The sequence below is a fragment of the Heterodontus francisci genome, chromosome 13 (assembly GCF_036365525.1).
Source record: "Heterodontus francisci isolate sHetFra1 chromosome 13, sHetFra1.hap1, whole genome shotgun sequence".
Taxonomy (NCBI): Eukaryota; Metazoa; Chordata; class Chondrichthyes; order Heterodontiformes; family Heterodontidae; genus Heterodontus; species Heterodontus francisci.
Genome location: NC_090383.1, coordinates 25475526 through 25497850, shown reverse-complemented (window position 1 = coordinate 25497850; position 22325 = coordinate 25475526). Strand labels below are relative to the sequence as shown.

Below are 22325 nucleotides of genomic sequence, written 5' to 3'. Positions count from 1 at the left end.
CACCTCTCAGCCTTCTCTTCAAGGAAAACAGTCCTAACTTCTCCAATCTGTCTTCATAACTGAAATTCCTCATCCCTAGAACCATTCTCACGAATTTTGTCTGTACTCTCTCCAGTTCCTTCATGTCTTTCCTAAAGTGCGGCACCTAGAACTGGACGCAATACTCCAGCTGAGGCCGAACGAGTGTCTTTTACAAGTTCAACATAACTTCCTTGCTCTTGTACTCTATGCCCCTATTAATAAAGCCCAGGATACTGTATGCTTTATTAACCGCTCCTCAACCTGTCCTGCCACCTTCAATGACTTATGCGCATATACACCGAGATCCCTCTGCTCCTGCACCCCCTTTAGAATTGTACCCCTTATTTTATATTGTCTCTCCATGTCCTTCCTACCAAAATTAATCACTTCACATTTCTCTGCATTAAATTTCATCTGCCACCTGTCTGCCCATTCTACCAACTTGTCTCTGTCCTTTTGAAGTTCTACACTATCCTCCTCACAGTTCACAAACTTTGAAAATTGTGCCCTGTACACCAAGGTCTAGGTCATTAATATATATCGGGAAAAGCAAGGCTTCCAACACTGATCCCTGGCGAACTCCACTACAAACGTTCCTACAGCCTGAAAAAAAATCCATAAACCACTACTCTTTGTTTCCTGTCACTCAGCCAATTTCGTATCCATGTTGCTACCATCCCTTTTATTCCATGAGCTACAAGTTTGCTTACAAGTCTGCTACCAATTTTAAATCCGTCTAGTGTCTGACTTACTTCCTCTTACAACATTGCCTGGGTTGCATCTTTTTCCTTGGTAAAGACAAATGCAAAGTATTATTTTAATACCTCAGCTATGCCCTCTGCCTCCATGTGTAAATCCCCTTTTTGGTGTTTAATCGGCCCTACACCTCCTTTTGTTACCCTTTTACTAGTAGGGCTTTGCACACGGCGCATGTGTGTGTACTGGAAACTACATATATTAATAGACAGGGCCCTGTTCTTTGCAGACAGAAAGAATATGTACAAACATTGCGCCTGTTTCAGCTGAACAAAATAAGTGACAGCCATTCATTGGTTCATTCCTCAGGGCAATGCCTTGACCAGAGTCAAACTGCCTGGTTTAAATTTTAAACAAAGCTTGGCAGTTAACTGTCAGACACTGTAAACTGGTGCATTCACCATGGCAGCGCCTCTATCAGAGTTCACTTGCCAACCAATCAGCAGATGCAGTATAATTTGTTGTTTTCCCTTACCATTGGTTATTCTTGCAATTGTCCTGATGAGTGCAAGACGAAAAGTTTTGACATGTCTCTATTTTCAGCAATACCCTTTTACTATTTATATGCCTATAGAAAAATTTGGGATTTCCTTTAATGCTAGCTGACAGTCTCTTTTCATGCTCTCTCTCTGCTTCTCTTATTTGCTTTTCACTTCCCCTCTGGACCTTCTATATTCAGCCTGGTTCTCAATAGTATTTTGTACCTGGCATCTGTTGATGAGCACAAAAATTAATTTTAAAAGTTTCAAGCCAATAATTACCTTGAACTAAAATATACTTAAATCTAGTTTTCTGTATTCGTAGTATTTTGCACTGATCCTTGGACTCTGATTTGACTTAATGGATAACTGCAGATAACTTCATGGCTTCGACCACCCAATGCTCTTTTCAGCGCCCAACCTGTGTGTACTGAAGTACCACACATCCTGACAATTTTCCCTCTCTCACATCAACCAGGTATCTTCCTGTCTGTACTGCATCACACAGAAAAGCCATTTAAAATGGCTTGATGGAGATCCCTTGATGGCTTAGTGAGTCAAGGTACAGCCCAGCATAGCAACTAGCAATACAGACCAGAAGTTCCAACATTCAATTCTAATTTTTTTTTATTATTCGTTCATGGGATGTGGGTGTCACTAGCTATGTCAGCATTTATTGCCCATTCCCAATTGTCCCTGAGAAGGTGTCGGTGAGCTGCCTTCTTGAAATGCTGCAGTCCTTGGGGTGTAGGTGCACCCACTGTGCTGTTAGGAAGGGAGTTTCAGGATTTTGACCCAGCAACAGCAAAGGAGGGTGATATAGTTCCAAGTCAGAATGGTGTGCGGCTTGGAGGGGAACTTGCAGGTGATGGTATTCCCATGCGTCTGCGGCCCTCATCCTTCTAGGTGGTAGAGGTCTCGAGTTTAGAAGGTGCTGTCAAAGGAGCTTCGGTGAGTTGCTGCAGTGCATCTTGTAGATGGTACACACTGCTGCCACTGTGTGTCAGTGGTGAAGAGAGTGAATGTTGAAAGTGGATGGACTTTAGGAAGACAGGAGGTGAGTTACTTGCCGCAGGATTCCCAGCCTCTGACCTGCTCTTGTAGCCACAGTATTTATGTGGCTGGTCCAGTTCAGTTTCTGGTCAATGGTAGCCCCCAGGATGCTGATAGTGGGAGATTCAGTGATGGTAATGCCATTGATCATCAAAAAGAGATGGCTAGATTCTCTATTGTTTGAGATAGTCATTGTCTGGCACTTGTGGCACGGATGTTACTTGCCACTTATCAGCCCAAGCCTGGATGTTGTCCAGGTCTTGCTGCAACTGGACACATGCTGCTTCAGTATCTGAGGAGCCGTTGAATAGCGCTTAGCATTGTGCAGTTATCAGCGAACAGCCCCACACTTCTGACCCGATGATGGAGGGAAGGACATTGATGAAGCAGCTGAAGATGGTTGGACCTAGGACACAACCCTGAGGAACACCTGCAGTGATGTCCTGGGACTAAAATGATTGACCTCCAACAACTACAACCATCTTCCGTTCTGCTAGTATGACTAACCATTGGAGAGTTTTCCCCCCGATGCCCATTGACACCAGTTTTGCTAGGGCTCCTTGATGCCATACTTGGTCAAATGCTGCCTTGATGTCAAGGGCAGTCACTCTCATCTCACCTCTGGAGTTCAGCTCTTTTATCCATGTTTGAACCAAGGCTGTAATGAGATCAGGAGCTGAATAGCCCCGGCAGAACTCAAACTGAGCGTCGGTGAGCAGGTTATTTTTGAGCAAGAGTCGCTTGATGACCCCTTCCATCATTTTGATGATCGAGAGTAGACTGATAGTGCGGTAACTGGCCAGGATGGATTTGTCCTGCTTTTTGTGGACAGGACATTCCTGGGCAATTTTCCACATTGGTGGGTAGATGCCAGTGTTGTACCTGTACTGTAACAGCTTGGCTAGCAGCACAGCACAAGTCTTCAGTACTATTGCTGGAATGCTGTCAGGCCCGTAGCCTTTGCTGTGTCCAGTATTTTCAGTCGTTTCTTGATATCACGTGGAGTGAATTGAATGGGCCGAAGACTGGCATCTGTGATGCTGGGGCCTCTTGGGGAGACCAAGATGGATCATCCACTCAGCACTTCTGGCTGAAGATGGATGCAACTGCTTCAGCCTTGTCTAATTATGAGCCAAGGTAGCTAATCTCAATCAGGACAACTGTTGGAGTACTATAACTGACCTAACACCTTTGGATAAGGAAGGGAATAATTTAAAGCAGGATTCCACTTATGACTGCTTTCCAGTAACCTTGCTGGAAAGTGCAAATATGTGGAGGCCAGGTGAGGGTGAAATGAGCTTAGCTATCTCCCCGCTCCCAACATTCACTGTTGAAACTCACGTTCTGAGCATGCTACTGAAGGGTCAATGTTCATTCAGTCACATTCCAGCAATATTCAATACCTTATAAAGGGAAAGGAGAAAATAGGCAAAAAGAAACTCTGCCTTCTGTATTTCTCCCTTTTAATAGAGATGGTGATTAAAGTCAGTAACCAAAGATTAATTTTTATTAAGATGAGAAAAAAAAAATCAACAAGGGACAGTCTAAAAACCACAGCCTGAATTTTTGGCTAGAATACCAAGTTCATATTCTAATTTATACCAATTGTCAAGCTCTGATTTCCCTTGGCAGATACTGTTTGACAGCTTCAATGGAGTTGCCTGAGGTGTCTCAAAAACCCTTCCATTTCATGTAACTAATGGAGAATATTGATGGAATCCATAACCTGGACCAAATCCCTCATTCTGTCAAAAGAAAATATTATACTTAAGGGAGAGAAATTTAAAAAAATTTTTTTCAGGGGATGTGTGCCTCGCTGGCAGGCCAGCATTTGTTGCCCATCCTAATTGCCCTTGAACTAAGTGGCTTGCTAGGCCATTTCAGAGGGCAGTTAAGAGTCAAGCACATGGCTGTTACATGTAGCCCAGACCAGGTAATGACAGCAGATTTTCTTCCCTAAAGGACATTAGTAAACCTAATGTTATTTTTTACAACCATCAATGATAGTTTCATGGCACCATTACTCAGATGAGCTTCCAATTATAGATTTTTAAAAAAAATTAATTGAATCTAAATTCCACCAGCTGGCGTGGTGAGATTTGAACCCGTCTCCCTGGGGCATTAGCCTGGGCCTCTAGATTAGTAGTCAAGTGACATTACCACTACGCCACCATCTCCCTGAGAAAATGGAAGGAAAACATTAAAGCATGTGTTATGAAGTCCTGGAATTAAATATCTAAGAAGCATGTGTGAAAAATGTACTTCACCAAAGAATTCTGAATGAAATTAATCCAGCTCTGTTTAATAGTTTAGCAGTTTCATAATTCAAGAATTCTGTTTGAGAACTAGAAAATAGTAAATGTCATGCAGTTCCTAAAAAAAAAAAGAGATAGGAATTGGGATGCGGTTTGTCTAACATCCAGAGTGAGAAAATACTTAAATACATTTGTCATTGTATGGCATGCCATCAATGTTGCTCAAAAGAGCATAGATGATGCAAGAGATGAGTTTAGAAGCAATAAATTACACTGTTCCTTGGCTCAGCAATTTAAGTCAGTGAATAACTGAGCCATGCAGGAGGTTCCCTGTTTTGATCATCTGCCTGTACTTATTTTAACCAGTGCAGCATTACATAGAAATATAGTTGGCTTCTGTGCACCTGGGTTATTGGGGCAAAAGACCAGGACTGCCACTGCTGCTCATCATCCCTTAACCCTTGCTAGAAGTGCAAATGTGAACACTGGATGAGAACAGGATCAGCCTGGCGAAACTCACCCTCAAAACACGAATAATGACTTTGGAGACAACGTAATGGAGGGCAGCTACTGTCTATGAGAACTGTACCCCAGAAAGTCGTCAAGTATCATGAGGAGAGATGGAAAACTGGTAAGAAAAAATGTCATAAATGTTTGGAAATTCTTTGGTGTCATTAAATTACATCGAATATACAGCATAGAAATAGGCTATTCGGTCCGAATGGTTTATGTCAGCGTTTATGTTTCACACTTCTTCCCACCCTACTTCATCTAACCCTAATTAGTTCATGAGAACTACTGACTGAATTTAATTTTGTTTGGATTTTCAAAACCAATATATATATTAAAAATTGTAGGCAGGTCACAACCTTCCATTTCAAAATGTCTTGATAGTCCCTATATCTATTTGGTCCAATGGAAAAACCTATTATAAAAATAGTCCAAAGTTATTCACAATACCAGTTACACTGGTAAGTGGCACTGTGATTGTGTTTTCAATGTTAAGCTTTGCCAATGTAAGAAACATAGGAAGAGGAGTTGGCCAGTCAGCCCCTTCAGCCTGTTCTGCCATTAAATTAGCTCATGGCTGATCTGTATCTTAATTCCATCTACCCATCTTCGTTCCATAACCCATACCTTTGCCTAACAAAAATATATCAAAATCTCAAGCTTTGAAATTTCCAATTGACCCAGCCTCTAACTTCAGCAGCATTTTGGAGGAAGTAGATCCAGATTTCCATGACCCTATGTGTGAAGAAATGCTTTCTGACATTGCCCCTAAATTGTCTAACTCTAAATTTAAGGTTAAACCCTTTTGTTTTGGACTCTCCCACCAGAGGAAATAGTTTCTCTCTATCTACCATTTCTTTAATCATTTTAAACACCTAAATTAGATCACTCCTTAATCTTCTATATTCAAGAGAACATAAGCTTAATCTATGCAATCTGTCCTCATAATTTAATCCTTTGAGCCCCAGTGTCATTCTGGTGAAGCCCTTTGAAGGTCAATATATTCTTGCTGAAGTGTGGTGCCCAGAACTGAATGCAATATTTCAGGTGAGGTCTAACTTGAACTCCATACGGCTGTAACATAACTTCCACCTCTTTGTATACCAGCCCTAGAAATAAAGGCCAACATTCCATTAGCCTATTTAAAATTAGTAATTTCTGTACTTGAACCACCAGAATGATTCTTGGGATGAGAACGCTGTCCTATGAGGAAAGGTTAGTACAATGAGCCGATATGCCTATATTCTCTGCAGTTTAGAAGATGGGAGGTGATCTCATTGAAACATAAAATTCTTAGACAGCTTGACAGGGTAGATGCTGACAGCCTGTTTTCCCCTGGCTGGAAAGTCTAGAACTAGGGGGTCATAGTCTTAGGATGAGGTCAGCCATTATGGACTGAAATGAGAAATTTCTTCATGCAGTCATACCTAGCATAAAGGAACATGGATGTAGTTCTCGGAGGCCAATCATCTCAACCCAGGACGTCGTTGCAGGAGTTCCTCAGTGTCCTTGGCCCAACCATCTTCAGCTACATCCTCAATGGTTTCTGTCCAACATAAGATCAGAAGTGGGGATGTTTGCTGACGATTGCACAGTGTTCAGTACCATTCACAACTCCTCAGATACTGAAGCAGTCTGTGTCCACATGCAGCAAGAACTGGACAACATTCCGGCTTGGGCTGATAAGTGGCAAGTAACATTCGCGCCACACAAGTGCCGAGCAACGACCATCTCCAACAGAGAATCTAACCATCTCCCCTTGATATTCAATGGCATTACCATCCTGAATTCCCCCACCATCAACATCCTGGGGGTTACCACTGATCAGAAACCCAACTGGATCAGCCATATAAAAACTGTGGCTGCAAGAGCAGGTAAGAGGCTGGGAATTCTAGGTCAAGTAATTCACCTCCTGACTCCCAAAGTCTGTCCACCATCTACAAGGTACAAGTTCGGAGTGTGATGGAGTACTCTCCACTTGCCTGGATGAGTGCAGCTCCAATACACTCATGAAGTTCGACATTATCCAAGACAAAGCAGCCTGCTTGATCGGCATACCAACCACCACTGGTGCCCAGTGTCAGCAGTGTAAACCATCTACAAAATGCACTGCAGCAATTCCCCAAGGCTCCTTCGACAGCACCTTCCAAACCTGCGACCGCTACCATCTAAAAAGGACATGGGCAGCAGAAGCATAGGAAAACCACCACCTGCAAGTTCCCCTCCATGTGACAAAGCATCCTGATTTGGAGCTACATTGCCATTCCTTCTCCAAGTGTCACTACGTGCTGAGGTTCTATCTGTCCCCGGTGTTGCGAAGGATGGGCCTGGTCACATTGCCGCGGAACGCTCCGTGCAGTTGGGCGGCGCCGTACCACCTATCCTTCGTGGAGCAGTTTCTGCGGGAAAACACCTTTGACCACCGGTCCATCAGGCAGTGGTCTGCACGGAATGTCCTCAAGGCCCTACGGGAAAAGGAAACGGTGGATCCTGTCGGATGGTTCCCCGAGCAGACCGTCAAAGTCATTTGGCGGAATGCCTCATCACCAGAACTTTCAAACAAGCACCAAGACGTAGCTTGGCTGGTGGTGAGAAGGGCCCTCCCCGTCAGATCCTTCATGCACACCCGAAGTCTCGCCCCCTCCGCACAGTGCCCCCGCGTTGGCTGTGGTGGGGAAGAGACGGTCGCACACCTCCTCCTGGAATGTGCCTTTGCAAAGCAGGTGTGGAAAGAGATGCAGTGGTTTTTGTCAAGGTTCATCCCAAGCAGCTCTGTAACACAGGAGTCTGTGCTCTACGGGCTGTTCCCAGGGACGCACACCGAGACAAACATCAACTGCTGCTGGAGGACTATCAATTCGGTGAAAGACGCCCTTTGGTCTGCCCGAAACTTGCTGGTCTTCCAGCGCAAAGAGTTGTCCACCACCGAATGTTGCAGACTGGCACATTCCAAGGTCCAGGACTACGTGCTGAGGGACGCACTAAAGCTTGGGGCAGCCGCAGCAAAGGCTCAATGGGGAAAGACCACAGTGTAAGGTTCCCCCACCAAGCTGGACTGAGGGGCTGGAACCATGGGAAGCCCCTCGAACTGTATCGTTAATATTCTCAATTGCTGTAAATGTAAAACTGTAATTGACATGACAATTGTGAAACGGAAGGGTTGGGAAGAAACTCATGACATTATTGAAAGAAACTGATCTCTTTTGCAATGTTTGTATTTTTTCATGCTGTTTGGAAACTGTTTGGCAATGTAATTTTTACAGATTTTTATGAATAAAGTATATTTTGGGAAAAAAAAAAATTGCCATTCCTTCCTCGTCACTGGGTGAAAATCCTGGAACTTCTTCCCTAATAGCACTGTGGTGTACTTACACCACATGGACTGCAAGGTGGTGGCTCACCAAGACTTTCTCAAGGGCAATTATGGATGGGCAATAAATGCTGGCCTTTCCTGCGATGCTCGCATCCCAAGAACAAAGAAAAAAAACTCAGTGTTGTGAATCTTGGAATTCTCTACCTCAGAGGGCTGTGGATGCTCAGTCAATGAGTATATTCAAGACTGAGAACTATAGGTTTTTAAGCACTAAAGGAATCAGGAGATTTGGGAATAGGACAGGAAAGTAGAGATAATGTAGAAGTTCAACTATGATCTCACTGAATGGCGGGAGTAGGCGACTGCTGTTCCTATTTCTATGTTCTTAATCTCTTTGCTCATCTACAGTTTCTAGCTTCTCACCATTTAGAAAAAACACTGATCCATTTTAGGTCCAAAGTGTATGACCTCACATTTCACCACAATGCTCTCCAACTGCCACAGTTTTGCCCATTCATTTAATCTATCAATGTCCCTTTGCAACTTTCTGCTCCCATCTACACGAATTACTGTACCACCTAACTTAGTAACGTCAGCAAACTTAGATATATGCTCTCTATTCTTTCATCCAAGTCATTTAAAAATGTATAGTGTAAAGCTGTGGCCTCAGTAGACATCCTTGGGACACACGACTAGTCATATCCTCCCACTTTGAGTCCATACCCGTTATCTCTACTGTTTCCTACCTCCTGGCCAATTCATTATCCAAGCCAATCGGTTGTCTCCAATTCCATGCACAGTTTTGTTAACAGTCTCTTATGTGGAACCTTGCCAAACGCCTTCTGGAAGTCAATATAAATAACATCCTGAGACAGTTACTCTACCAACTTAGTTACCTCCTCAGTTTACCCTTTACAAATCCACGCTGACTGTCTCTGATCAGCTCATATTTGTCCAAATATTCAGCCACTCTCTCACTAATAACTGATTCTAGTAACTGCTCTACAACTGACGTTAAACCATTAGGCCTATAACTTCCATAGGAACATAGGAGCAGGAGAAGGCCATTCAGAAAATCGAGCCTGCTCCACCATTCAATACGATCATGGCTGATCATCCACTTCAATGTCTTTTTCAAACACTATCCCCATATCCCTTTAGGTCATTGCTATTTAGAAATCTGTCAATCTCTACTTCAAATATACTCTATGACTGAGCCTTCACAGCACTCTGGGGTAGAGAATTCCAAAGATTCACAACCTTTTGAGTAAAGAAATTTCTCCTCATCTCTGTCCCAAGTGGCTTCCCCTTATTTTGAAATTGTGTTCCCTGATTCTAGAATCCCCAACCAGGCGAAACATCTTACCTGCACCTACCCTGTCTATCCCTTTAGGTATTTTGTAGGTTTCAATGAGATCACCTCTCATTCTTCGAAACGCTAGAGAATACAGACCCAATTTCCCCAGTCTCTCTTCACAGGATAGTCCCGCCATCCCAGGAACAAATCTGGTGAACCTTCGCTGCACTCCCTCTATGGCAATAATATCCTTCCTAAGGTAAGGGGACCAAAACTGCACACAGTACCCCAGCTGCAGTCTAACCAAGGTTCTATACAGTTGAAGCATTCCTTACTACTCCTGTTCTCAAATTCTCTTGCGATAAAGGCCAACATACCTTTAGCCGTCCTAACTGCTTGCTGCACCTGCAGGTTAGCTTTCAGTGACTTATTAACGAGATCACCCGGGTCCCTTTGTACATCTACACTTTCTAATTTCTTATCATTGAAGAAATACTCTGCACATCTATCCCTCCAACCAAAATGAATAACCTCACATTTTTCCACATTATATTCCATCTGCCACATTCCTGTCCACTCACTAAGTCTGTCCAAATCCTCTTGGAGCTGCTTTGCATCTTCCTCACAACACACATTCCCACCTAGATTTGTGTCATCTGCGAACTTGGAAAAATTACATTTGGTCCCCACATCTAAATCATTTATAAATATTGTGAATAGCTGGGGCCCAAGTCCTTGCAGTACCCCACCAGTCACAGCTTGCCAACGCAAGAATGACCTGCTTTTTCCTACTCTCTTTCTGCCTATGAACCAATCCTTAATCCATGCCAGTATATTACCTCCTATCCCATGTGCTTTAATTTTGCTAACCAACCTCCTGTGGAGGACTTTATTAAAAGTCTTCTGAAAATCCAAGTATACTGCGTCCACCATCTCCCCTTTATCAATTCTGTTAGTAACAACTTCAAAAAACTCCAACAGGTTCATCAAACATGATTAGGCATAGTCAACATGGATTGATGAATGGGCAATCAGATCATTATTATCCAAGTGTCCATTTATCACATCCTTTAGAATAGATTCTAATATTTTCCCTACTACTGATGTAAGGCCAACAGGTCTGTAGTTCCTGGTTTTCTCTCTCCCACCCTTCTTAAATAGTGGGGTGACATTTGCTAGCCTAGTTTAGTTTCCTAGTTTACTTCTCCTACCCTTTTTACGTAAGAGATAAACTGGCAGTTTTCCAATCAGTGGGGACAATTCCTGAATCGAGACAGTCTGGAAGATCATAACTAACATATCAATGGTTTCCTTGCCTACTTCTTTCAATACCGAAGTGGAAAACATTGGGTCCTGGGATTTGTCTATCTTTAATCTCATTAGTTTCTCCATTACCTTTTTCCTTTACCATTACCGCATGGATTGGTTGGAGCAGCAATTGGATGCACTTCGGAGCATGTAGGTGGCAGAAAGCATCATAGACAGGAGTTTTAGAGAAGTGGTTACACCCAAGGTGCAGGCAGATAGATGGGTGACCGCTAGAAGGGGCAGGCAGTCAGTGCAGGAATCCCCTGTGGCTGTCCCCCTCTCTATCAAGTATACCGTTTTGGATACTGTTGGGAGGGATGGTCTATCAGGGGAAAACAGCAGCAGCCAGAACAGTGGCACCACAGCTGGCTCTGTTGTTCAGCAGGGAGGGACAAAGCGCAGAACAGCAATAGTTATAGGGGACTCTATAGTCAGGGGCACAGATAGGCGCTTCTGTGGACGTGAGAGAGACTCCACGATGGTATGTTGCCTCCCGGGTGCCAGGGTCAAGGATGTCTCTGAACGGGCAGGGGGCATTCAGAAAGGGGAGGGTGAACAGCCAGAGGTTGTGGTACACATTGATACTAATGACATAGGCAGGAAGAGTGACGAGGTCCTGCAGGGGGAGTTCAGGGAGTTAGGTACTAAGTTAAAAAACATGACCTCTAGGGTTGTAATCTCGGGATTACTCCCTGTGCCACGTGCCAGTTACACTAGAAATAGGAAGATAGTGCAGCTAAACACGTGTCTAAACAGCTGGTGTAGGAGGGAGGGTTTCAGATATCTGGATCATTGGGATCTCTTCCGGGACAGGTGGGACCTGTGCAAGAAGGACAGGTTGCATCGAAACTGGAGGGGCACAAATATCCTGGCTGCGAGGTTTGCTAGTGTCACTCGGGAGGGTTTAAACTAGTGTGGCCGGGGGGGGGGGGGGGCGTGGGAACCAGAGCAGTAGGTCAGCAGGTGAAATAACTGAGGGGGAACTAGTGAATAAGGCCAGTAAGACTGAGAGGAAGTGCAGGCAGGGAGATGTTGCTGAGCACAGCGGGATTGGTGGTCAGTAGTGTATTTGTTTCAATGCGAGAAGTATAACAGGTAAGGCAGATGAACGTAGAGCTTGGATTAGTACTTGGAACTATGATGTTGTTGCTATTACAGAGACTTGTTGAGGGAAGGCCAGGATTGACAGCTAAACGTCCCGGGATTTAGATGCTTCAGGCGGGATAGAGGGGGATGTAAAAGGGGTGGGGGAGTTGCATTACTGGTTGAGGAGAATATCACAGCTGTACTGCGGGAGGACACCTCGGAGGGATCATGCAGCAAGGCAATATGGGTAGAGCTCAGGAATAGGAAGGGTGCAGTCACGATGTTGGGGGTTTACTACAGGCCTCCCAATAGCCAGCGGGAGAGAGAGGAGCAGATATGTAGACAGATTTTGGAAAGATGTAAAAGCAACAGGGTTGTTGTGGTGGGTGATTTTAACTTCCCCTATATTGACTGGGACTCACTTAGTGCTAGGGGCTTGGATGGGGCAGAATTTGTAAGGAACATCCAGGAGGGCTTCTTGAAACAATATGTAGATAGTTCAACTAGGGAAGGGGCCGTACTGGACCTGGTATTGGGGAATGAGCCCGGCCAGGTGGTCGAAGTTTCAGTAGGGGAGCATTTCAGGAACAGTGACCATAATTCCGCAATGTTTTAAGGTACTTGTGGAGAAGGATAAGAGTAGTCCTCGGATGAAGGTGCTAAATTGGGGGAAGGCTACTTATAACAATATTAGACAGGAACTGAAGAATTTAGATTGGGGGCGGCTGTTTGAGGGTAAATCAACATCTGACATGTGGGAGTCTTTCAAATGTCAGTTGATTAGAATCCAGGACTGGCATGTTCCTGTGAGGAAGAAGGATAAGTTTGGCAAGTTTTGGGAACCTTGGATAACGCAGGATATTGTGAGCCTCGTCAAAAAGAAAAAGGAAGCATTCGTAAGGGCTAGAAGGCTGGGAACAGACAAAGCCCTTGAGGAATATAAAGAAAGTAGGAAGGAACTTAAGCAAGGAGTCATGAGCGCTAAAAGGGGTCATGAAAAGTCATTGGCAAACAGGATTAAGGAGAATCCCAAGGCTTTTTATACGTATATGAAGAGCAAGAGGGTAGCCAGGGAAAGGGTTGGCCCACTCAAGGACAGAGGAGGGAATCTATGCGTGGAGCCAGAGGAAATGGGCGAGGTACTAAATGAGTACTTTGCATCAGTATTCACCAAAGAGAAGGACTTGGTGGATGGTGAGTCTAGGGAAGGGAGTGTAGACAGTCTGGGTCATGTCGATATCAAAAAGGAGGTGGTGTTGGGCGTCTTGAAAAACATTAAGGTAGATAAGTCCCCAGGGCCTGATGGGATCTACCCCAGAATATTGAGAGAGGCAAGGGAGGAAATTGCTGGGGCCTTGACAGAAATCTTTGTATCCTCATTGGCTACAGGTGAGGTCCCAGAGGACTGGAGAATAGCCAATGTTGTTCCTTTGTTTAAGAAAGGTAGCAAGGATAATCCAGGAAATTACAGGCCGGTGAGCCTTGCATCAGTGGTAGGGAAATTATTAGAGAGGATTAATCGGGACAGGATTTACTCCCATTTGGAAACAAATGGACTTATTAGCGAGAGGCAGCATAGTTTTGTGAAGGGGAGGTCGTGTCTCACTAACTTGATCGAGTTTTTTGAGGAAGTGACAAAGATGATTGATGAAGGAAGGGCAGTGGATGTTGTCTACATGGACTTCAATAAAGCCTTTGACAAGGTCCCTCATGGCAGATGGGTACAAAAGGTGAAGTCACACGGGATCAGAGGTGAGCTGGCAAGATGGATACAGAACTGGCTCTGTCATAGAAGACAGAGGGTAGCAGTGGAAGGGTGCTTTTCTGAATGGAGGGTTGTGACTAGTGGTGTTCCGCAGGGATCAGTGCTGGGACCTTTGCTGTTTGTAGTATATATAAACGATTTGGAGGAAAATGTAGCTGGTCTGATTAGTAAGCTTGCGGACGACACAAAGGTTGGTGGAGTTGCGGATAGTGATGAGGATTGTCAGAGGATACAGCAGGATATAGATCGGTTGGAGACTTGCGGAGAAATGGCAGATCGAGTTTAATCCGGACAAATGTGAGGTAATGCATTTTGGAAGGTTTAATACAGGTGGGAAGTATACAGTAAATGGCAGAACCCTTCGGAGCATTGAAAGGCAGAGAGATCTGGGCGTACAGGTCCACAGATCACCGAAAGTGGCAAAGCAGGTGGATAAGGTAGTCAAGAAGACATACGGCATACTTGCCTTCATCGGTCGGGGCATACAGTATAAAAATTGACAAGTCATGCTGCAGCTGTACAGAACTTTAGTTAGGCCACACTTGGAATATTACGTACAATTCTGGTTGCCACACTACCAGAAGGATGTGGAGGCTTTGGAGAGGGTACAGAAGAGGTTTACCAGGATGTTGCCTGGTCTGGAGGGCATTAGCTACGAGGAGAGGTTGGATAAACTCGGATTGTTTTCACTGGAACGACGGAGGTGGAGGGGCGACCGGATAGAGGTTTACAAAGTTATGAGCGGCATGGACAGAGTGGATAGTCAGAAGCTTTTTCCCAGGGTGGAAGAGTCAGTTACTAGGGGACATAGGTTTGAGGTGCGAGGGGCAAAGTTTAGAGGGGATGTGCAAGGAAAGTTTTTTTTTTTTTGCAGAGGGTGGTAAGTGCCTGGAACTTGCTGCCAGGGGAGGTGGTGGAAGCAGGTACGATAGTGACGTTTAAGAGGCATCTTGACAAATACATGAATAGGATGGGAAGAGAGGGATACGGACCCCGGAAGTGCAGAAGGTTTTAGTTTAGACAGGCATCATGATCGGCGCAGGCTTGGAGGGCCAAATGGCCTGTTCCTGTGCTGTACTGTTCTTTGTTCTTTTAACTTGTATTGAGTCTTGTTCGTTCTTACCCTTGATTTATTTTTATTTTTCCTTGCATTTCTGGTGTGTTATCCTCATCCTCTACTGTGAAGACCAATACATAGTACCTATTTAGAAAGTCTGCCTTTTCCTGGTTTCCAATTACTGCATCATCTGCATCGATCATCAAAGAGTCTACATTATTCTTAGCCACCCTCTTCCTCTTAATACATTTGTAACAACCTTTAGTGTTGTCTTTGATATCCCTAGGGAACACCACAACGCCTCATTTCTGGAACAGTCCCGGAAAAATTGGTGAAATAAACCTTGCCAGTACAGTTACGCATTTCTTTTTTTTTAAATTCAAGCCTTCTTCAGACTTGAAATAAAATTACTGAATCATTTGAAAAATCACTACCTATTTATTGTTCAAAAATCCACCTATTAAAATTCATAAAATCAGGAACTGTGCAGTTTTTTACCATCAGAACTTTTGCAATGTTAAGAAATTTGGGTCTTTCTCATTGGTTGAAAAATCTGACACTCTTTTTTGGAAAACGGAGGTGTCCCTTTTCCTAATGAGGTATTTTTCCAACACATCCTGCTCCTCCTATTCTTCGCCTCACTCAAAGTTCTTTTCCATCCTTTCCTCCATTGAGATATTTCCCTTAACCGCCACTGAAATAATTTTGGTATTTCCACTGAAATAAGTTTCCTACTCGTCCCAACCCCACACTGAACACCACCCTGCCTTCATCCCACTTACTCCCTCTCCTTCCCCTGTCTTAGAGTTAGAGGGCAGGAAATAGACTGTCACATTTCAATAATAGTGTTGATAATGTTCCACAGAAAAGATATGAAGTTACTTTCAAAAGTTGTGTTTTAAAAACATAGCGTGTTAATCTAAGTTAAGAAAAAACTGAGATAGCAAGTAGTTAAGATGTTAAAAAGCTAGCTTTGCTATTTCTTTTGATGACTTAGATGATTAGGTGGGGCAATCACATTAAAAACAACTAAATTGGAACACCAAAATCTATAATTGTACAACTGGGTGTGTTTTCACAGTTCAAGTTAACAGTACAACAATCTCACAGATCCACCGTTATGCTTTACTGAAACCTTAGTGACAAAAATAACTACTGGTCCTTCTACTCAAATAAAAAAAAACTTGCATTTCTGCAGCACTTTACTGCATCTCTTAGCAATATCCTATATGTGTGATTCTTGCCAAGAACTAAATGAGGTTGCACGAAACCCTTGCATGCCTGCTATTAAATTTTGCTGCAAACCTAGCGACGATACTGATGCTTTCATATCTAATGCTTTAAAAATGTTATAGAAACCATGGGTGGAACCGTGAGAATGTTGCACTACATTTACTTGAACTGTGGAAGCTGCTCAGTTGTACAATTATAGATTTTGCCTTTCAAAACATGGTGTTTCATTCCGTTATTTTTAATGTGATCTTCTGTCCCAGATATTAATTTAAAACGTATGGCGTCATAATATGGGCCCATGTTTCTTCAGTAACACTCAAACAGTATTAGACAGGCAAGGTATTTTTTAAACTAGATTTTCGTTTCAACTCTTTGCTTTGAGTTTTAGTGGAAATGTCAAAAAGGTACAAAGATTTGGTGCGCACACACTTTCAGAATAACTTGAAGATCAACACCGGGCACAAAGCTTGTTAAGTGTGCCAAATCTGCCACATTTTAAGTATACTAAGTGAAACAAGCATACTAATTGTTTAATAATGTGAATTTGAATTGAATATAAAAATGAGGATGAAGGAGGAAAATACTATAAAATAAAAATACTATCTGAAATTTCACATTCTGCCATAGTCTTGGTAGTCTCAGTTGCCATGGTTGAGACTTCCTGCCCCAGGAAGTTGGTGGGAATGGGGGAGGGAAAGCAATTCTCAAGTGTGTGCAGGGGGTTGTGAGGGTAGGGTTTTATCCTTACTTTTCCCTCGGCTCCAAGATTCCTCTCAGTATGCAGGTTGGGATAACCATTTACCTCAAAACAGATCCTAAAATTACGATCGGATTGCGGAGGACTATGGCTTCTTTCCTCCTCCTGGGCTTCTTTGGCATAGATGAGAGCTGAGATGGTCCCCAAAATTCCAGTTCTCCACCCAACCTTAGATATTCTCCTGGGTGCACACTGAAGGATTGGCAACACAACCAGGCCCCCATTATGTTTCCCATGGAGGGGCGATGGGGAGGGGGAATAACAGCTGTTTTCAATGAACTGGACATGGCAGAGGGTGAATATTGTGGTTGGGTCATTGCATTCAAACCAGGAGAGGAGCAGGAGTGTTTCCCTGATTCAAGGGCTTAAAAAAGTAACACTTTTTTAAAGCACAAGATTTCAAGGGAGGGGTTTTGGAAACAGATGTAGAATTTTCCAGTTGATTGGAAATAGGCTATGAATATGTAGTGAGGGCGGAATATTGGCTTAGGCATCCTAAACTTTAGACAGATTGGGTTGCTGACCAGTGCACGTCCCTGGAACAGTCATAAACATTGAGTTCTGCGTTATGGAGCTGCTCGGGATGAACCTGGTCAAAAGCCACTGCATCTCTTTCCACACCTGCTTTGCGAAAACTCATTCCAGGAGGCGAGTGATGGATTCATGCCCACCACAGCTGCCCTTGAGGGCAGCGGCGGCTGAGAGACTCTGGGTGTGCAGGAAGGATCTGATAGGGATGGCCCTTCTCACCACCAGCCTAGTTAGGTCTTTCTGCTGTTTGAAAGTTCTGGCAATGAAGCATTCTGCCAAGTGAGTTTGACAGTCTGCTCGGGGAACCATCTGACAAGATTCACCATCGCCTTTTCCCGCAGGGCCTCGAGGACGTTACATGCAGACTACTACTTGAGAGACATATGGTCAAAGGTGCATTTCTGTACAAATCTTTCCACAAGGGACAGATGATACGGCATGGTCCAAGTGAATGGAGCATTCTGCGGCAACGTAGTCCTTCGCAACACCGGGGACAAACAGAACCTCGGCATATAGTGACACTTGGTGTTTGTATATAGAAGGTCTATGCACAGCTTAATGCAACTGGACAAAAAGGTGACAATCAGGATGAGGGCGATGTTGGGTACGTTTTCTTAGCCTTTATCTAGATGTTTGAACATCATGTCCTGCATTTTTGATCTCCAGATAAAGCAGAAGATGGCTCAGGTGACCGCCACAGCACAGGAGCAGGGTATGGGCCAGACCTGCGCCACATAGAGCAACACTGAGAAATGCTTCGCACCTGAACAGGTTTTCACCTGCAATGGAGAGGGAGCGTTACTCCCACATGCCCAGTTTCTGTTTAACCATGGGTACTCGCTCTTTCCAGTTTTTGGCACATGCGCCAGCCCCTCCGAGCCATATCCCCAGCATCTTCATGTAGTTTGAAGGGGACAAAGGATCAGTTGACCCAGTTCCCAAAGAACACGACTGCTCTTGCTGGATTTACTTAGGCTTCCATGCCCAGCTTGCACTGGTCGCAGATGCTCAACAGTCTGCAAACTAACTTGGGATCTGAGCAGAAGACAGCGATGCCGCCCATGTTGAGGGAGACTTTGACCCGAGTGCCTCCGCTGCCTGAGATTGTCACCCCCCTTATGCCCGCATCCTTCCTGATGGATTTGGCATGGAGCAAGCAGCCGTGACATCCCTGATAATGAAGCTGGAGAGAAGGTGGAGGATGCCTCTGTTGGCGTACGCCTCCAAGGTCACACTGACCTGCCGTTTGCTGGTCCAAATCCTTTGACCGTAGTCCTGTTCCCAGCCACCTTGCTGCACCTGGTGAGAAAGTGAGCACATCCACGACAGAAATATGGGGTTGTAGAGATGATGCTCACAACCCGGTTCCGTTGCGATGGCAGCGTAAACAGCGCTCCGTGAGGATTGACAGCAGCACCTGGTTTCCTCACTCCTTCAAGACCTTCAGGAATTTCATGCTTCACGCCATATTCTTAAACGTTCAAATAACTGCCACTGGGGAAGTCCTGTAGGTAGAAGATGTTCACAGCTTCAAATCCACTGCATTCAAACAAGACTCCCTAAATGAAGGAAGTCCGGTCCATGGGTGCACCTCCTTTGCTGTTTTTCATCGCCACCCTAAAAGTGTTACACACCTCTTGGCTTGGAGCTCTGATGTTGGTTGTAGCCATTGCTTAAAGACTTCACAGGACTGGCACCAAGGCCCGAGCCGGCATGAAAACAACCACGGGAGCACTCCAATGCCAACAAGGTGAAAGACCAAAGCCAGCGCTGAAACCCCCCCCCAAAAATAAAAAAAACATCTGAAGAATCACAACTCACACTCGCCATGGGAGAAACATCAAGGTCAGGTGAGTAGCCTGTTCATCCTTTCCTGATAGGTATACCCATGCATTTCTGGTATCACTCTTCTAAATCTTCTCTGCACGCTCTCCAGAATCTGCCTATTCTGCAAGATTATTAATGGCCTTCATTTGTTGCAGTCCTCCTCAGTATTGACTATCCCCTCAATTTGTTGTCATCCATCAACAAATGGTGCAAGGACTCGGGGACACAGATTGAAAGTTTTGGGCAAAAGATGCAGGGGGAATATGAGGAAGCATTTTTTTTAACCAAGCGGGTGGCAATTACTTGGAACTCGCTGCCCACAAGGGTGGTTGAGGCTGAGACACTGACTTCAAGAGGAATTTGGATGGCCTCAAGAGAAACAGACTTGCAGGGCTAAGGGGATTGAGCCAGGAAGTGGGACTGACAGTATAGTTCCGTGGAGAGCCAGCATGGGCCAAATGGCCTCCTTCTGTGCTGTCAGTGACTATGACTCTATCCGTAAACTAAAAAATTGTGTTTTTGATGCCAAAGTCCAAATCGTTGAGGTAAATTCTGAAACATCGCGATCCCAGCACTGATCCTTGAGGAACATCATGTCCCACCTTCTGCCACTCTGAATAACTACCCTTTATTCCCACTCTCGTCTTGAAGCTAGATAGTAACCCATTCTGCCACTTGTCCCTGACTCTGCATTCTCTGACCTTATTCATTGGTCTTTATGGGAGGTCTTTCAAAAATCCAGATAAATTACATCTACTGCGTTACAATTGTCTACTCTCTTACATCCTCAAAAAATTTAATAAGGTTGGTCAAGCAAGATTTTCCCTTTTGAAATTCATGGTGACTGTTCATTATTGTATTTTTCTTTTCTAGATGTTCTTCTCCTTTAGTAGGGAGTCCATTATTTCTCTTATCACCAACATTACGCTGACTGGTCTATAAATCCCTGGGCACATTCTGTATCCCTTCTTAAATATCGGAATTACGTTAGCCATCTGCCAGTTCTCTAGCACATCTTTTATCAACAAATTATTAAATATGTGCAGCAAAAGCTCTGCTATCCCTTTCCTAGATCCTTTTGAAATGTGTGGATGTAATTCATTCACACCAGGGGCTTTATCCTGAGTTTGGTTAGTTTATTCAATAATCACTTTTTAAAATATTTTAAATGCAATTACCTCATTACTCGTCTCATCAGTCAATGTCATATCTACCTGCTCTATCTCCCTGGTAAATACTGAAGCGAAATAGTTATTTAACATTTTGGTCATCTCTCTATCATTACCTGTGGCATTATCCTGTTTATCCCTTAGTGGTCCTTTTCCATTTCCTTTTTTATTGATGAGCCTGTAAAATATTTTACTCTTTTGTTTTATGTCTCGATCATTTAATTTCATAGTTCCTCTTTGCCTTCCTAATTTTTTTTTTTACTTCTCTCCTAATCTCTCATCATGCACTCCTCTGCTGCCTAGATACTTAAAGTATGCCTCTTTCCTAACCCTCAATTGTTCCCTTCTGTCTTTATTCATCCATGGAGTCTCATTAGTGTTTAGTTTGTTCTTTCCTTTTAGCAGAATATACTTTTCTGTTAAACACTGTTCTAAATGTTTTCCATTGCTGTTCCACATCATTTTTTGCCAATATTGTTGTCCATTTTATTTTCCCAAGTTCCATTCTCAGCCCCTCAAAATAAGCTTTTCTCCATTCTATTAAACTGTTTTTTCTCAGTTATATCCTTCTCTATCATCTTAAAACGTATATTATGGTCACTCTTGCCTAAATATTCTCCCACTTTTATGTCTCTCATCTGCTCTAGTTCATTCCCCATTACTAGATCCAATAAAAAATCTGCTCTTGTTGGACTTTTTACATATTTGATTAGATTAGATTTTTTTTTAGATTAGAGATACAGCACTGAAACAGGCCCTTCGGCCCACTGAGTCTGTGCCGAACATCAACCACCCATTTATACTAATCCTACACTAATCCCATATTCCTACCAAACATCCCCACCTGTCCCTATATTTCCCTACCACCTACCTATACTAGTGACAATTTATAATGGCCAATTTACCTATCAACCTGCAAGTCTTTTGGCTTGTGGGAGGAAACTGGAGCACCCGGAGAAAACCCACGCAGACACAGGGAGAACTTGCAAACTCCACACAGGCAGTACCCGGAATCGAACCCGGGTCCCTGGAGCTGTGAGGCTGCGGTGCTAACCACTGCGCCACTGTGCCGCCCTGGTTAGAAAGGAGTCCAGTATACATTGTAGGAAGTACATTCCCTTATCCTCTTTACCAATCCTGTCCCATTAATAGGAGAGTAGTTGAAATCCCCCAGGAATATTATTCTACACTTTTATTCAATTCCCTAATTTGTCTGCATATTTCTTCCTTCACCTCCCTTCCACCATTTGGTGGTCTGCAGAGTACAACTATTAGTGCGATTGATCCTCATACGGTGAGGAAAAACTTTTTTTTTAAATCTAAATTTGGCGGCACAGTGGGCAAAGCAGGATGGGAGCTTCGTAGGTGGAGTAAAACTACATTTAAATAAGGGAAACCATATCAGAACAAAGAAACCCTTCATCCTCATAAGCTTTATACTCAAAGATTAGGATAGATGCCAAAAAATAATCGGGTGGGATAGGTTGTTCCCATGATTTGATCTTTAGGAGGCACAAATATAGATAACATATTATAGTGCCTTCAAAGTAATAAAATGTCCTCAAGTGCTTCACAAAAGCATTATAAAGCCACATTTGCCATTGAGCCACATAAGGCAATATTAGGGCAGTTGTTCAAAAGCTTGGTTAAAAAGGTAATTTTAAGCAGTGTCCTAAAGGAGGAAAGAGGGATAGAAGCAAAGAGGTTAATTCCGGAGATTAGAGCCTTGGCAGTTGGAGACACAGCCACCAATAGTGAAGTAATTAAAATTGGAGATGGCGAAGCCAGAATTAGATGAGTGCAGATATTACTGTTAGTTGTGAGCCTGGAGGAGACTACAGAGATAGGAAGGGCTGAGGCCATAGAGGAATTTGAAAACAAGGATGTGAACTTTAAAATTCACATGGG

At 43.7% G+C, this 22325-nt stretch overlaps 1 protein-coding gene across 7 annotated transcripts in view; it reads right to left on the bottom strand.

The window, feature by feature from the left end:
• Positions 1-22325, bottom strand: part of LOC137376291 (retinol dehydrogenase 13-like) — a 168212-nt gene that overhangs the window by 74573 nt on the left and 71314 nt on the right. The window contains exon 2 of one of the 7 annotated variants that reach the window (XM_068044548.1): positions 9134-9229. The exons of the other annotated variants lie outside the window; for them this stretch is intronic. The gene's annotated coding sequence lies outside the window, so the exon portion shown is untranslated. The remainder of the gene's footprint in view (positions 1-9133; positions 9230-22325) is intronic. 7 annotated transcript variants of the gene reach the window in all.